Source organism: Lontra canadensis, unplaced genomic scaffold (genome assembly GCF_010015895.1).
Source record: "Lontra canadensis isolate GAN:19392208 unplaced genomic scaffold, GSC_riverotter_1.0 scaffold40, whole genome shotgun sequence".
NCBI lineage: Eukaryota > Metazoa > Chordata > Mammalia > Carnivora > Mustelidae > Lontra > Lontra canadensis.
The window spans coordinates 7,819,325-7,835,549 of record NW_022631034.1 but is presented as its reverse complement, the minus strand read 5'-3'; the positions used below and the strand labels follow the sequence as shown (position 1 = coordinate 7,835,549).

At 34.7% G+C, this 16,225-nt stretch overlaps 1 protein-coding gene across 2 annotated transcripts in view; it reads left to right on the top strand.

Moving 5' to 3' along the window:
• LRRIQ3 (leucine rich repeats and IQ motif containing 3) overlaps positions 1-16,225 on the top strand; it is a 189,178-nt gene that overhangs the window by 27,852 nt on the left and 145,101 nt on the right. The gene's annotated exons all lie outside the window — the stretch shown is intronic.

Here is a 16,225-nt window from a genome sequence, read left to right as displayed (position 1 = left end):
GGGGGGGTGGGAGGGGGAGCTTGCTGTAAGCAGTTTAGGTCACCAGTGTTGGCACTGTGCTTCTTACTGAAATTAGTTTATGCTGAAGAGCGGGATAAGGGAAATGGGGCCAGCCAGCTTCTTTGTCCCCGTAGAGGAGAGTTTGCACCTGCTAATTTCCAGGAAGCCTTCCCAGAAGAGCAGACAGTCTCCCCTCTTGCAAACCAGGTGTCCCTCAGATTGCCACCTTCACCCTGTCTCTGTCTTGGCTGTCTACCCGCCCAGTATCACAGTGCATCTTGAGCTCTATCCCAGCCAGGCTGGCTGAATTTTGAAACGCCAAACCTAAGAGATCTGGCTTGGTGGGGACCTGTACTGGTCCTCTGGGGAAGGATTTTGCTACACTGGGAATGATGTCCCTTTTGTCCCAAAAGGGCAGTCTAACCAAAACACAAGGGCATGGAGTAAAGTACAGCAAGGAGCCAGTGTCCAGGTTAGCCACCCTCAGCAGGTGTCTCAGTGCATATGCTGAGGGGCAGGCAGGGGAAATGACACATGCCAGCTCTTTTCTCCATGGAGAAGCAATGCCACCTCTCTCAGATGCACTCCAAGAAGGGGTGCTCTCTCTCCCAGTGTGTCCTAGGGGATGCTCAAGATTGCATAGTCTGCCCCCAGGCTATCTGCCCTCATTCCCAAAAGAGCACTGCAGTGCCCTCAGGGCTCCACACTGGCTATGCCACAGACCTCTTAAACTCCAATCTTTGAGACCTGCTGTTTGTAAAAACTCACGAAAAATCAACCCCTCTTGTCCCCATCAGTGGCTTTGGGAAAGTTTTTTCCTTGTGTGATTCCCTGTGCACTCCTCTCATTCTCTCTTGCATTTCTCTGTGACAGGACTCTGTCCTCTCCATAGCCCTCACAATCCCTTTCTCCCCCAAACCACGTCTCTGCACCTCCTCCCTCCACATTGTGGCCTCTCCTCTCTCTGTAGTTGTGCAGTTTGTTCTGTCAGTGCTTGATAGATTTCTTGAATATATAGAATGATTGATATTTATCGAGCTATGTTCGAGGGAGAGGCAAGTCTAGGTTCTTCCTACTATTCCATCATCTTAGCTCCTACCCCAAAGTAGAGATTTTTAGATCAAATGTTTAGCATCCATTTTTTTCTCAATTCCAAGGTAAGTATCAAAAGAAGAATAAAAGTGCATAAATATAACAACCAAAGAGATATTTGAAAGTGAATTTATGTTTGGCTTAATATGTAAGACATATTATATGTTTGTGAAGTTTATACTTTTGCTTTTTGAAGATAAAAAATACAGCCTATATGACATACAGAAATCATAAGATAGTGTCAAAAGTAAAACTATATTTATAAAATTTTTTATATATTTACATTTATGAATGTGATATGATTATAAGTAAATGTAAATAATCATAAATTTATTGTAAGTGTAAAAACCAAAATCAAGATGGCTATTCACAAGACAAGCCCCCAAATTAAGGTAATACAGAAAAAGTAAAATGAAAAGCTAAGCAAATACATATTAAGTAGAATAAAACAAAAGGTTTAACATTAGTCTTAATGTAGAATTTATCACATAAAATGTTAAATGGCATAAATAGGAACCCTTTCCATTGATGTAAAAAATAATAGCTATAATAAAGAAATATTTTGAGGATTAATGTACAAAATGGTATTATACAAAAACATATGAATATTTTTGGAAATTTAAAACTAAATAGAAAATATTGCAGTACAGGTAGAATATATTTATCTCAAAAAACCATTTTGTTAATAATAAGCATATAGGCTTCCACTTCTAAGAAGATAGAGTAGATGCTTCTCTTGCAAAGTATAATTCAATTCCTTGGACATTATATGTGTTACATAGTTATTATTTATGATATAATGCATTACATAATACTACAGGTATACCTTGGAGATACTGCAGTTTTCATGTCAGACCAACACAATAAAAAAAAAAATACTAAAACAAGTCAAATAAATTTTTTGCTTTTCTAGTGAATATAAAAGTTTTTACTGTAATCTGTTCAGTGTGTAATAATACTGTACTATTATGCATAAAGAAGTATATGAAACCTTGGTTAAATACATGATTGCTAAAAAATGATAACCATCATCTGAGTTTACAGTGAGTTATAATCACTAATTACAGATCACCATAACAAATATAATAATGAAAAAGTTTGAAGTATGGTGAGAATTACCAAAATGTGGCGTGGGAAAAATGACACCAATACACTCGCTTATTGTGGGGTTACCACAAGCTTTAATTTGTAAAAAACACAAACAAAAACAAAAAACAAACAACAACAACAAAACACAAGTGAAAAAAAATGCAGTATTTGCAAAGTGCAATAAAGAAAGTATAATAAAACAAAGTATCCCTGTATATATTATATCTTATATAAATTCCTTGGACATTACATATAAAACAAACATTAAAATACTGAATGGTGAGGCACAGAGGCTGACTGGCTAGGACAATCAGAATCTGAGCAATGACACAGTGGTGAATGAATTTCCTGTTTTGCTTGTTTTTTACATATATCCTAAAATTAAAGCTAAAGAAGTCAGTATCCTAAAAGCCAAAAGATGCAACCAAACAAAATACAAAAATGCCTACTCTATCTAAACAAGCAAGATGAGTCTAGTAAGAAAGTTAACTTTCAAACAATAACTACTCTACTCCAGTCAAAACCACAGAAAACATTTTGGTTCCACTTCTACCCATGCTGCAGAGGCTGAGTGGAGGTCCTAGATTTCCATCCTCATGAAGCTTGGATGAGTCAACCCAATAACCATTGGGATGGTATCACAAGAAGACTAATGGAGATCAGGACTTTCATTATTTCCCAGCTGTAAGAAGGCCACCCTCATAGCCATGTCAATGAAGACCATCTGAAAGTGGAAACTCGCACTTCTACCAGAAGTAATGAGAAGCCCACCTTCAGTTGGAGGTTAACAAAGGTTTGAATGGTGGTGAATCTGGACTTCTATATCCCCCTGGAAGTAACAAGATAGTGACCTCCATTTCCCTTGCTGGAGCAATATCAGAGAAAGCCAGCTAAAACAAGGTTTAAATGAGATTTAAAAGTCTTAGAACATAGTACAAAAATGTCTATGTTTCATTCAGTAGTCACTCAACATACAAAGAACTAGGAAGGTCTTAAACTGAATGAAAAGAGACAATCAATAGATGCTAATCCTGAGTTGCTTGCATTGTTTAAAATTTTCTGATAAATTTTTTAAGCATCATTAAAATGCTTCAATGATCAATTATAAAAATACATGAAATGTACAAATAGAAAGCTTCAACAATGTAATAGATAAAAAGAAACATGGTAATTAGAGAACTCAAAAATACAATAACCAAAATAAAAAAAGCACAGTGGATGAACTTAATAGAAGAATCGAGGGGGAAGATTAAAGAATGTTGAAAAAGGGAAGATAGAATAATAGAAATTAATTAATGTGAGCAACAGAGAGAAAATATATTGAAAAAGAAAAAGAATAGATATTCCAGGCAATTGGAAACAGATATTCCATGCAAATAGAAACCAAAAGGAAGCATGTGTAGCTAAACTTACACAAAATGGACTTTAAATCAAAGGCTATAATAAGAGACAAGGTTATCATAATGATAAAGATGTCAATCCAACAAGAGGATATAGCTTTTGTAAATATGTATTTAGCATAGAAGCACTTAAATATATAAAGCAAATATTAACAGACCTAAACTAAACAGCTTCTGCACAGCAAAGGAAACTATTAACAAAATGAAAGGAAACTGACAAAATTGGAGAAAATATTGGCAAATAATATATCTGATAACATAACACTGTCTGATGTTCTAAATGTATGCATGAGAAATACTTAAGAAAATTCTTAAAAAGATAGCTGTAAAGAATGGTAAGAGTTCTACACTTAATTTGGATAAGTAAATTGGTGACCTCATTTGTGAATGTGTGTGTTTGTATATGAGAGTTCTAAAAAAAAATGCACAAAACACACTAGGGATCAATATAAATGAAGTTCTCAAATTCTTTAGTAGGAAAGTAAGAATAAGAAAACAAATGAAAAGCAGAGAAAATAAATAGAAAACATAATAGAAAATGGGAGACTTAAGTCCTATTCTATCAGTAATTACATTAAAATTTAAATTAAACTTAAATGGCCCAAATGTACCAATTGAAAGATACTGGCCAAGTAGATTTAAAAATATGACTCAAATAAGAGAAAGACAATTATATGATCTCTCGGATACGAGGAATTTGAGAGGCAGGGTAGGGGGTTGTGGGGGTAGGGAAGGAAAAAATGAAACAAGGTGGGATCGGGAGGGAGACAAACCATAAGAGACTCTTAATCTCATGAAACAAACTGAGGGTTGGTTAAGGGGTGGGAGGGTAGGGATAGGGTGGCTGGGTTATGGACATTAGGGAGGGTATGTGCTATGGGGACTGCTATGAAATGTAAAAGCTTGATAATTCACAGACCTGTGCCCCTGGGGCAAATAATTCATTATATGTTAATAAAAAAATAAAAATACGACTCAAGTTTATGTTGTCTACATGAAACTTCAAACACAATGGTATAGGGATGTTGAAAATAAAAGGATGGACAAAGATTTATCATACCAAAACTAATCAAAGGAAAAGAGGGCCAATTGGCTATCTTAACATCAGTAGGGTAAACTTCAGAGCAAAAAAAAAATTCTGAGGCAGAGAGGGACATATAATGATAAAAGGTTCAAACCATTAAGAAGACATGTAATCTTAAATGTGAATGCACCAAACAAGAGTCCTACACTATGTGAAGCAAAGATTGATAAAACTGAAATGAGAAATAAATACATGATTATATTTGGAGACATCAAAATTCCTCTCTCAATAATTACTACTATATATTGAAAAAACTCTATAACCCTATCAACCAACAAAATCTAACTGACATTTATAGAACACTCTACCAGCAACAGGAGAATAGACATTCTTTTCAAGTGTTCAATCATATGTAGGCCATTTCCTGTTTTATGGACAAACCTCAACAAATTTAAAATAATTTGAATCATATATGTTGTGTCCTCTGACTACAGAAAAATAAGAGGACACTCCCCAAACACTTGAAATCTAAGCAACACACTTCTAATAAATCCATAGATCAAAGATACAGTATCAAGTGAAAAAATGTATTAAAATTAAGATACAAGCTACCAAAATTTCTGGGACACAGCTAAAGCAATGCTGAGAGGGAAATTTTTAGTATTAAATGCATATATAGGAACAAAGGAAAATCCTCAACTCAACAGTCTGAGATTCCCCTCATAAGAACCTAGAAAAACAAGAGCAAAATAAACCCAAAGTAAGCAGAAAGAAGGAAATGATAAAGATAGGAGATGTCCATGAAATAAAAAACAAACAAAAATAATAAAATTAGTAAAGCATAAATCTGGTTCTTTTAAAAGATCAATAAAATTGACAAACCTCTAGCTAGACTATGAAGAAGAAAAGAGAAAAGACACAAATTACCAATGTCAGGAACAAAACAAGGATATCACTACAGACTTTGTAGACATCAAAAGAAGAGAATACTACAAAAACACTACACATAAACACATAAACTTACACATAAACTTAACTCCACTTTATGCAGACAACAACAACAACAACAAAACTCATCCATTATGAAAAAGATAATTTTGACTAGTCCTTTATGAAGGAAATTGAGTTTATAACTTTAAACTCCAAAAAAAGAAATCTCCAGTCCCAGATAATTGCATTAGAGAATTCTCCCAAACATATAAAATTTTATTCTGTTTCTTCTAGAAAATAAAAAGAAACATTTCACTGTTTATTTTATAAAGTTAATAGTACCTTGATACCAAAACCAAAGATAGTACCAAAAAAAAAAGAACAGACCAGTATCCTTCATGAATATAAGCATAAAAATCCTTAATAAAATGTTAGCAAAAATCCTTAACAAATGTCAGCAGTGTATGAAAATAACTGTATACCATGAGCAAGTGGTTTTTAGTCCAGGGATACAAAGCTTGTTCAATATTTGAAAATCAATTAATGTAATTTACCATATCAAAAGACTAAAGAAAACATATATCAAATATCATATATCACTTAATGGAGAAAAAACATTTGGCCAAATTTGGCCAAGTTCAACATCCACTCATGATCAAAACAAAACAAAACACCTCAGAAAAATAGGTATAGAGAACTTCCTCTTGCTTATAAAAATATCAAATAAAACCTAACAGCTAATATTATGCTTAGTAAAGGACTGAATATTTTCTCCCCAAGAGTGGGAATGAAGCAAGGGTGCCCACCATCTCTTCTCATGTCATCATAGTGCTGGGAAGTCTAGCTAGTGCAATTAACTGAAAAAAGGAAATAAAAGACAGATGAAAAAGAAGAAATAAAACTATTTGCAGATGAAATGATGACCTATGTAGGTAATCCCAAAGAATCCACCAAAAAATCTCTTAGAAGTAAAAAGTGAGCTTAGTGAGGCCACAGTTTGTTAGGTAAACATGCAAAAATTAATCACATTTCTATATACTACCCTTGGACACCAAAATTAGAAATATACTCTCATTTATAATCACTCAAAAAGATGAAATACTTAGGTATGTCTAATAATACTTGTATAGAACTTGTATGCTGAATGCTATAAAACACTTATGAAAAAAAGATCTAAATGAATGGTGAGACATAGCATATTCATGAATTAGAATATTCAGCATAATATTTCAGTTTTCTCCAAAATGATATATAGGGTTAATGCAATTCCTATCAAAACCTTGTAGAATTTTTTGTAGATATAAACAAGAGCATTCTAAACTTTTTATGGAAAGGTAAAGGAATTAGAATGACTAAAGCAACTTTGAAGAACAGTTAAGTGATAGGAATCTATTTACCTGATTTTGATATTTAGTTAGCTACAGTAATCAACACTATGTGGTATTAGTGAGACATAGATCAAGGGAACAGATTAGAAAACCTAAAAATAGGTCCACAAATTATGTTCAACTGAATTTTGACAAAGATATAAGTAGTTTGATGGAATAAATACAATCTTTTCATATATGTGGCTAGAGTAATTGGGCACACACACACACACACACACACACACACACACACAAATAAGCCTCAACCCAAGTTCCACACCCCATACAAAAATTAACTCAAAATGAATCATGGAGTTATATGTACCACTTAAAACTATAAAACTTTCAGAAAGAAAAAAAAAATAGAGGTTTTAGGGATGAAAGGTGTAGGAAAAACATTCTTAGACCTGACAACAAAAGCATAATCTTTAAAAGGAAAAAAATGATAAACTGAACTTCATCAAAATTAAAACTTTTTATCTCTCTGTAAAAGACCCTGTCCAGTAAATGAAAGAAAGTTACAGAGTTGGGAAAGTATTTGAAAGTGAATTTTTTTTAAATTAACATATAATGTACTATTACCCCCAGGGGTACAGGTCTGTAAATCGCCAAGTTTACACACTTCATAGCACTCACCATAGCACATACCCTCCCCAATCTCCATAACCCAACCACCCTCTCCCTCTCCCCTACCCACCCCTCCAGCAACCCTGTTTGTTTTGTGAGATTGAGTCTCTTATGGTTTGTCTCCCTCCTGATCCCATTTGTTTCATTTATTCTTTTCCTACCCCCCAAACCTCCCATGTTGCTTCTCAACTTCCTCATATCAGGGAGATCATATGATAGTTGTCTTTCTCCAATTGACTTATTTCACAAAGCATAATACCCTCTAGTTCCATCCACGTCGTCGCAAATGGCAAGATTTCATTTCTTTTGATGGCTGCATAGTATTCCATTGTATATATATACACCACATCTTCTTTATCCATTCATCTGTTGATGGACATTTGGGTTCTTTCCATAGTTTGGCTATTGTGGACATTGCTGCTATAAACATTCGGGTGCACGTGCCCCTTCAGATCACTACATTTGTATCTTTAGGGTAAATACCCAGTAGTTCAATTGCTGGGTCATAGGGTAGCTCTATTTTCAAGAAAGTGAATATTTTTAAAATGATAATATTTATGAGTCATCAAAATTTGAGTAGGGTATTTTTTTTTTCTTGTATTTGCTTTTCTTCTTTCCTGACATTTCTATGCTGTTATATTATTATGATTCTAAATTTTATTTTTATTTTATTTAATGGTACTTGACTCAGGTGAATTTTTTTATAATTTGAAAATAGATGATAGGATATTCCCAGATTGTTTACCAAGTAATCCTAGGAAATACGGATTTAGAGTAATACAAAATCTTATTTTAGGGAGTTTCACATAGATTTCTACTATTTCATGTGATTATTAAAGCAAGTGCATCATTAATTTCTGATGGTATGAAAAGGTAAAAACTGTGGGTGTGCTTTATTTGAGATAAATACGTATGGGATTAGTACAATTTACATTTTTCAAATATGTTGGGGAAATATGTGCCAAATTAGGAAATTCTGATTGGAAAAATCACAAATGGAATAGAAAAAGACAGACCAGATACATATAGCAGAAATAAAAACATTATAATAGTATTAAAAAAACAAATTTAAATAAGTATGAATGTATTTAGAATATCAAAATAATTGGGGATCTTTTTTGCATAATTATGTACATTCCGAATAGAATATAATTTTAGAATTTGTTTTTTAAACTACTCTTCTTGTTAGAACACCAAGTACTCTCTTCCATGTGAGTCATATTATGAAAGTCCTCACTATTTTTTGGAAATGCTTCATTGTGGTTTATACCAGGGTTAGCAATAGCCATATTTTCATCCCAGGGTTACAATAGCAAGCTGTTGAGTATAGATATTTCACTATCATACCATCTGTTGTCTTGATTGTTGAAGTTTTTTTATGCGTAAGCATATGTTGTTCTTTGCCATACTTTTACTGTAATACTTTAATTCCCTTTATTGGATTTAAAATATTAGTACTAATTATCTTTTTACTTAATTTATTGATTTCATAATTTTGCACTGCATTAGTTTGGATAAATTGCTTAGTAAATTCCTTTAGACTAATTTTTTTGTGTATCAGATAAGGTATATAGAAATGCTTTGTTAACTCTAAAACTATATATCATTTTAAGTATGATTATAAAACTGTTGGCAGATAACATTGTTTGGATGCTTGAAATGTTTGAGCCTCTGTTCTAGGTGCTTTACAAATATTCCTTCACAACCCAATGAGGTATTATCATTGTTATCTCTATTTTACAGATGATGAACAGAAGAGAGATAGGTTACTTACCCTAGATTACATAGCCAGTAAGTAGTAGAACTGGGATTTAAACCCAGGCAGTTTTTCTCCAGTCATCACTCCTCTAGTGGAGGAAATGCATTACTTTCTCTTTTTACAAACAGGATATGTCCATTTGTCCTCAGATATAAAATGGTTTATAGCATTTGTACAAGTTTGCTGTAATACCTTTATTGGCATTTTACAAGATAATTGTTTTAGGACATCAGAAAGCTTATTGTCTAGAGGTTACTTGTACTCTGGCAAGGGCAATAACCTTGCCCACAACTAGTGATTATTCTGTTTCTGTCTTTAAAGAGAAGGAATTATTCATGCTTTGGCGGTGAGCAGGACTCATTGCTGTAAACTGCAGTATGAGCTTAATGGTTCTCTGCTGGTGACAACTATAGCATTTGACCGGGATCACTTTTAAGCCTAGTCATCTAAGTTCCCTTTCATATTCTTCCCTCACTTCTTACCTATGCACTCAACCTCTGTGGTCCCAAGCTACTACAGGGGAGGAAAAATAATTTTCCCCCTACTCTCTTGAATTCTTGGCTGAGACCTTTTAATAAAATCCAAATTAACAAGAGAAAAACAAACAGATGTTTACTAACATTTATATTGCTCATATATACATGGAGATAGCCAAGGGAAAAGTAAGTAACTCCCTGAGATAGCTTAGAATTCATGCTTAAGTAGCATTAACAGGGAAAGAGGAAGGAGGATGTAGAACTCTTAGGAGAAAGGAAATGATTTTTAGGAAAGATAAATGGGTCTTAGAAGAATGATGAGTTTGTGACAAAGATCTTCCCTGCTACCCTCTCCTATTCTTATCTCCTACTAACCTCCTCCTTTGTGATAAAAATCTATCTCCATTGTTGTTGAAGCTCCCAGGGAGTGGATTTTTGGCAATTGAATGGCTTGTGAAGGATCTGTGTTTAGGATAGATAAGGGAGGGTTAGTATTAGCCTCTACCTGACTTTGCTGTTTTTTAAGTGCCTACTACTCAAAATAATCCATATACCACAGGGGTACATTTTGGGGAGGCACATCTTGAACTCTTACAGTGATATTTTGGGGTGGCATATTTTGCTATCTTTTGCCACACACACACACACACACACACACACACACACACATGATGAGCCCAAATGCAATGAATGAAGAAACATAAGGATTAGAGGAAATCACATCTATTCTAGAAACCAATAAAGGGTAACATTTAAATAAAAGATTATTTCATAAAAGTACTTTTAATCATAGTGAAGATTGCTTTTCAGGTACAGTGAAGATGGCTTTGAGTCAAAGGCAGAAACTAGCTCTGCCTGGCTTTATGCTATTTTTCCCTGATACGTATAAGCAAACAACATGAAGGAGAGGAGATTCTACAAAGCCTTTTATTTGTCAAGGGTAATAGTGGAACAGTGGCATATAGGACCATTGTTATAAGTCATAGAATAAATTTCATGGAAAGTCTTGTTAAAGAATAAAATTCAACTAAATAAAATAAAATTCGACTAAATAAAATAAAATTCAAAAGTAAAATTCAACTGAGTATTTTTATAGATCTAATTGGCTTCATTAAGTGACTCTTAAATCAGCATCTTTTTAGCAAGTAGACAGGAGCTCCAAGGAGAAGTTGTACAAAATGGAAGGTTTTTATAGGAAGTAGGGTGGGGCAAAGAAGTTACTAAGAAAAATAAAAAGGAAAAAAAAAAAAAGATTGTTCCAGGCAAGTTCACCTTTCCTAGGGAGAAGAACAGGCAGGGGGTCTTATTAGGGAAATTTACCTCATCACTCTCTGGGGTATCAAGAAGGCCCATGTGACAAATTACCTCATTGGTGCTGACCAGAAAATTCCCGACTGGTTAAGTCTACATTTCTGGTGGAGGTTGGAACTATAGGTTAAGTATTAAGCCCCAGTTTGATGACTTGGCCTGCCATCAGTGACTATCTTAGGTCTGTGGTTTTGTTTTTAAACAAACCCTAGTAAAGGCAGGGTAACAGTGAAGAGCAAACTGGTATGAGGCAGGACTCCTTTGTGATAGGGCAGTTAGGAACTTCAGAAAAGAGCTTAGTCTCAGCCACATACTAGAGTAGTGGAAAGGTAATAGAAAACTCAATATGAGAAAGCTGGCCTTTGACAGATGGCTTAAACAAATTGAAAATATATACATGTAAATGATGAGAAAACAAATATAAAACATGGAAGTGAGTTCCAGGACATCTAGTATACATGAATAGGGATTTCAGCAGAGAAAATAAAGCAAATTAAGGAGAAACAATAGCCAAAGAAATCTTCTTCTTTTTTTTTTTTTTTTTTCATATGTCATAGATCTCAGTATGGAGCAAAATCTCTGAAAGAACTACATATATTTTCTTTAAAAATCTTTGAAGTTCAGCTTTCTGGTCATAGAAGAAGGAAAACAAAAAGTATACTTAAGATGAGACTTTTTAATATAAATCATTACGCAAATTGAGGTGTTGGCAAGTGTATAATATGTGAGGCAGAGTGAAAAACATTTGCAAAGGCACAGAGGTAGTGCTAGAGCTTGGCACGATCATGACAAGAAGTAATTTAGTGTTATAGTTTAGAATACATGGTTGGGCATGTCAAATGATGCTGGAGACAAAAATAGGATTATTATGGCAAAGGATATTATGTGTGATACTAGGGAGACAAGATTTTATCTTGTAAGATCCTGGGGAAATATTCAACAATTTAGCATCATCCAATTTTCATATTAGAAAAATCATCATATATTCTGTAATTTTGGAGTGGAGGGAAATTAAATATAAAGAAATTATTGAGGGATGGTCCCTGGTTTATAACAACTGATTTATTAATTGGTAGATGGTATGGTTTATAGGGAAAATATTGAAGATATATTTATTTGATACAAATCAGTAAATTTATGGGATGGTAAAAGGAATGGGGAAAGGAATGTGGATTTATTAGATGACAAGGTGAAGAATAGCGTTAGTGACTACCTCTGTAATGCAGTATGAGATAATTGTTTGCTTTTTAAGATTTTCTTTATTTGTTTTGAGAGCATGAGCAAGGGGAAAGTTTAGAGGGAGAGAGAAAGAGAGAATCTCAAGCAGACTTCATGCTGAGTGCAGAGCCCAGTGCAGGGCTGGATTTCAACACAGATCAGGACCTGAGCCAAAACCAATAGTCAGAGGCTCAATGGACTGAATCACCCAGGTGCCCCCCTCTTTTTTATGAGATTTATTTGTTTATTTTAGAGAGAGCATGAAGGGGAGGGGCAGAGGGAGAGAGAGCTAAGCTGACTCTGCATTAAGCGTGGAGTTGGACTGCAGAGCTTGATCTCACAACCCGGACAACATGACCTGACCTGAAACCAAGAGTCAGATGCTTAACTGATTACACCACTCAGGCACTTCAATCATTTCAGTTTTTGAAATGTAAGTAGAGAAATAGAATTGGAATTTTATTTTATAGAATTGTAAAGAGGTAATTCCTAATAAAAGATATAGCTACGTGGATAATCAGCATATATGAGATAGTAAGATGTAGCAAAGAAGGTGATCATTTGAGGAGAATTAGCAGAGATGAAAAAGAAAGAAAGCCTAAATTATACCCATATTTAAATAGTTAAATAGTTTGAAAAAGAAAAGGCACCAACAAAACAGACTGAAAAATAAACATTTAAAAGGTAGAAAAATTAGGAATATGATGTGATGTTACTGTAGCCAAGTAAGAGTTGAATTACAAAAATAGGTTGATAATGCCAAATCAAACTTAGAGACCAAATATCACAATGTATAAGTTACCATTACTTAGTGATGTAATAGTCAACTAGTCATTGAATGCCCCTTAACTAAGTAGTTAACTTAGTCCTAGAGATACAGGATAAAGAATGATTTGTTAAAATTAATGAGTTTAAGTTGCAAATGGGAAATATAGACCAATAATTGTGTGATAGTATAAACTTGTCAAATAAAAGACAAATGAAGACTTAGGAGAGACTTTATTCAAAAAGATTATTGCAAGGGAAGGAAGGGGGCTGTTGCGATAGTGAGAATGTTTTAATTGATCAGCAATCTTCAAACATCATTAAGGTTAGTCAAAAGTTTTTTTCTTGGCAGAGTAAATAAGACTGGAAAGAACTGGTGTGGGTTAGTAGGTTGAAGGGGAGTGGCATGATCTGACCATAAATCAGGGAATGTTTTATCTTGAGAGTTGCCTATCTTAGGAGGGGCCATTAAAGGAGGGTTATATGGTGGCTCTGGCTGAAAGTGGGCCAAAGTTCAGGGGCCTGGGGAGGAGGTGGGGGAGGATCTTAACCAAAGTTTGGTTAACAAGCATTTTGTTCTGATTGATCAGTGGGGACAAAACAGTTTAATCATTAAAAGGCAAATGGGAATTTAGGGAATCTGTGTCAGGTCCTTGTCATAGGTAAACTAGAGGGGCATCGATGGCTACTATCTAAGTAATATAGAGGAAGCATGCTTCCATTTTCTGAAACGAAGGGGTAAGGAGATTTCTTCTTTCCCATTTCCTAGGATCAGAGGGCTCAGGTAAAACTCAAAATTGTCAGGTATGACAAATGAGTGCTTCAAGGATAATATTATAGAAGGGTATTGAACTCAGATCAATGTCAAGAAAGGCTTCTTGGAGGAAAGAATTGAATCTCCAAAAGCCTAAGATAGTGAGATAAATAATTGAGAACGGCAGACAAGAAACTCAATGGCATCTATAAAAAGCACTGAGGTTTAATTATCAGATAGTTTTCAAGGGTATAAGTTGCTGGATATTGCCATTGTGGAAAGTGGCTTGTGTAGGGTGAAGGGAGATGAAATTGAGGTAAAAAGGGGCTAGATCAAGAATTTTGTGTTCTAAATCAAGAAATGTATAATTGATCTCTCAGTGATGTACCTGTAAAATATATTAAGCTAGGGATGCCATATGATCAGATTTGCGTTTTGGGAAGTTCACTCTAGCAATAGTGTATATTATGATTCAAAGGGAATTGGGGAATAGGGATTATGTCAGACATAAGGACATTTTTAACAAGTTAAGGAAGTGATACAGACATGCAGTAAAACAATGGCAGAGACTAGAAGAAAAGGGAGAAGTCAGACAGATACTAGGATATTGATTAGAGAGGATCTACCAATATTTGGGTATAAGGAAGCATAAAAAAAAAGAGAGAGAGAGAAAGCTTAGGATGGTCCCAGGGTTTCTGAGTTAAGTAACTATGTGGACTAGTACCATTTATTAGGAGCATCTGAGAAAGCAGTTTAAGAAGCAAGATTCATATTTGGGAAAGCTGAATTTATCTGGGTATCGGTTTGATCATACTATTCCTTAGCTTAATAGATAGTTCAGGCCTAAAGCTAGAAATCTGGGAATCCTCAGCTCATAGGAAAGTAATGAAGCTATGAATTAGGTACAATCATCTGGAGAGTGTGTTCGAAAGTAGTGAAGCTATGAATTAGGTACAATCATCTGGAGAGTGTGTTCGAATTGAGAAGAGACAAATAGAGAAAATCCTTTAAATGTGACATTAGGCAGGTACGATAGGTATCTAAAAAGACTGGAAGTGAGTCGCCTGGGTGGCTCAGTCCTTAAGCATCTGCCTTAGCCTCAGGTCATGATCCAACGGTCCTGGGATCAAGCCCCACATCCGGCTCTCTGCTTGGCAGGAAGCCTGCTTCTCCCTTTCTCTCTTCTTGTGTTCCTTCTCGCTGTGTCTCTCTCTGTCAAGTAAATAAATAACACCTTAGAAAAAAAGTACCAGAAGTAAACCGGAGTTACAGGAAAGCTAGGAGGAGTGGTTTATGGAAGCCAAGGGAAGTAGTTGAGGGAGGAATATTCAATGTAAAAGTATTAGATACATTGATAGGGGTAAAATCCAGTGGGTGGAGATAGAGGAAAGGGGAAGTAGGGACAGCAAATACAGAATTCTATATCAAGAATCTGGGCTCTTAATGAAAGTTAAATACAAAGGATGGAGGGTTGGGATAAGTGTGATCATTTATATGGGTGCATTTTAAAGATGGAAAAGGCTACATCATATTAATGTAAAAGGATAGTGAAAGTAAAAGATAATAGTGAAACAGAGAGAGATGGGACTTAACAGCAATGGAGTGCCTATCTTGGACAGGAAGGGAAATATTTCTTGTTTTAAGATTGAATAGAAGGCATTTCTATTCAGAATAGATAGGAATATAGTTAAATGGGAATACAGTTAAATGTAGCGAATGGAGGAGATTTGATTGATGGAGTTCAATTTATGGCCCTGTTTCCTCTGTGAAGAGATGTTTACGGAGTTCTAGGGAAAATACTTAAAAAGAGTGTAGAGAACAGTACTGAACAATTGCAGTAGCTCTTATTGGAATGGAAGCAAGCCAGGGCCATGTAAAGCTTTTGTTAATTAGTAATGCATTTTTGTAAATATAAATCCAAAGTAGTACTAATTTGTAAGGCTTTGTGATTTCTTTTACTGGGTGTACATAGCTGATTGAGTGTATAGGCAGAAAAGAGGACATGAAGTGGTGGGTTGGTAATTTTCAGGGTGGGTGACTTACAAACAATATAAATTTTAGGTTTTTTATGTATAATCCTTAACATTCAAAATGTAAGTAATGTAGCGTTATTTCTAACCAATCAAATGGTCAGTGGGTTATAGGGAGTCTATATGATCCCAAATCTAAAATTTTGCAGGCACAGATCTTAGAGATAATTTCTTTAAAGGTACTACAGAATATTTCTCCCCATGGGAATGAGCTGTATCCTGATAAAGTGTCCAACATTCTAGTTAAGCTGCAACAAATTTTGAACTACTGTAAATTATTCTGTGAATCCAACATATGTCAGTTTCCTATGGGAAACCACAGAATACTTTTAGAGTTTCATTGAATACCTACTCATGCCACCACCTTTTAAAGATCAACAGGACTA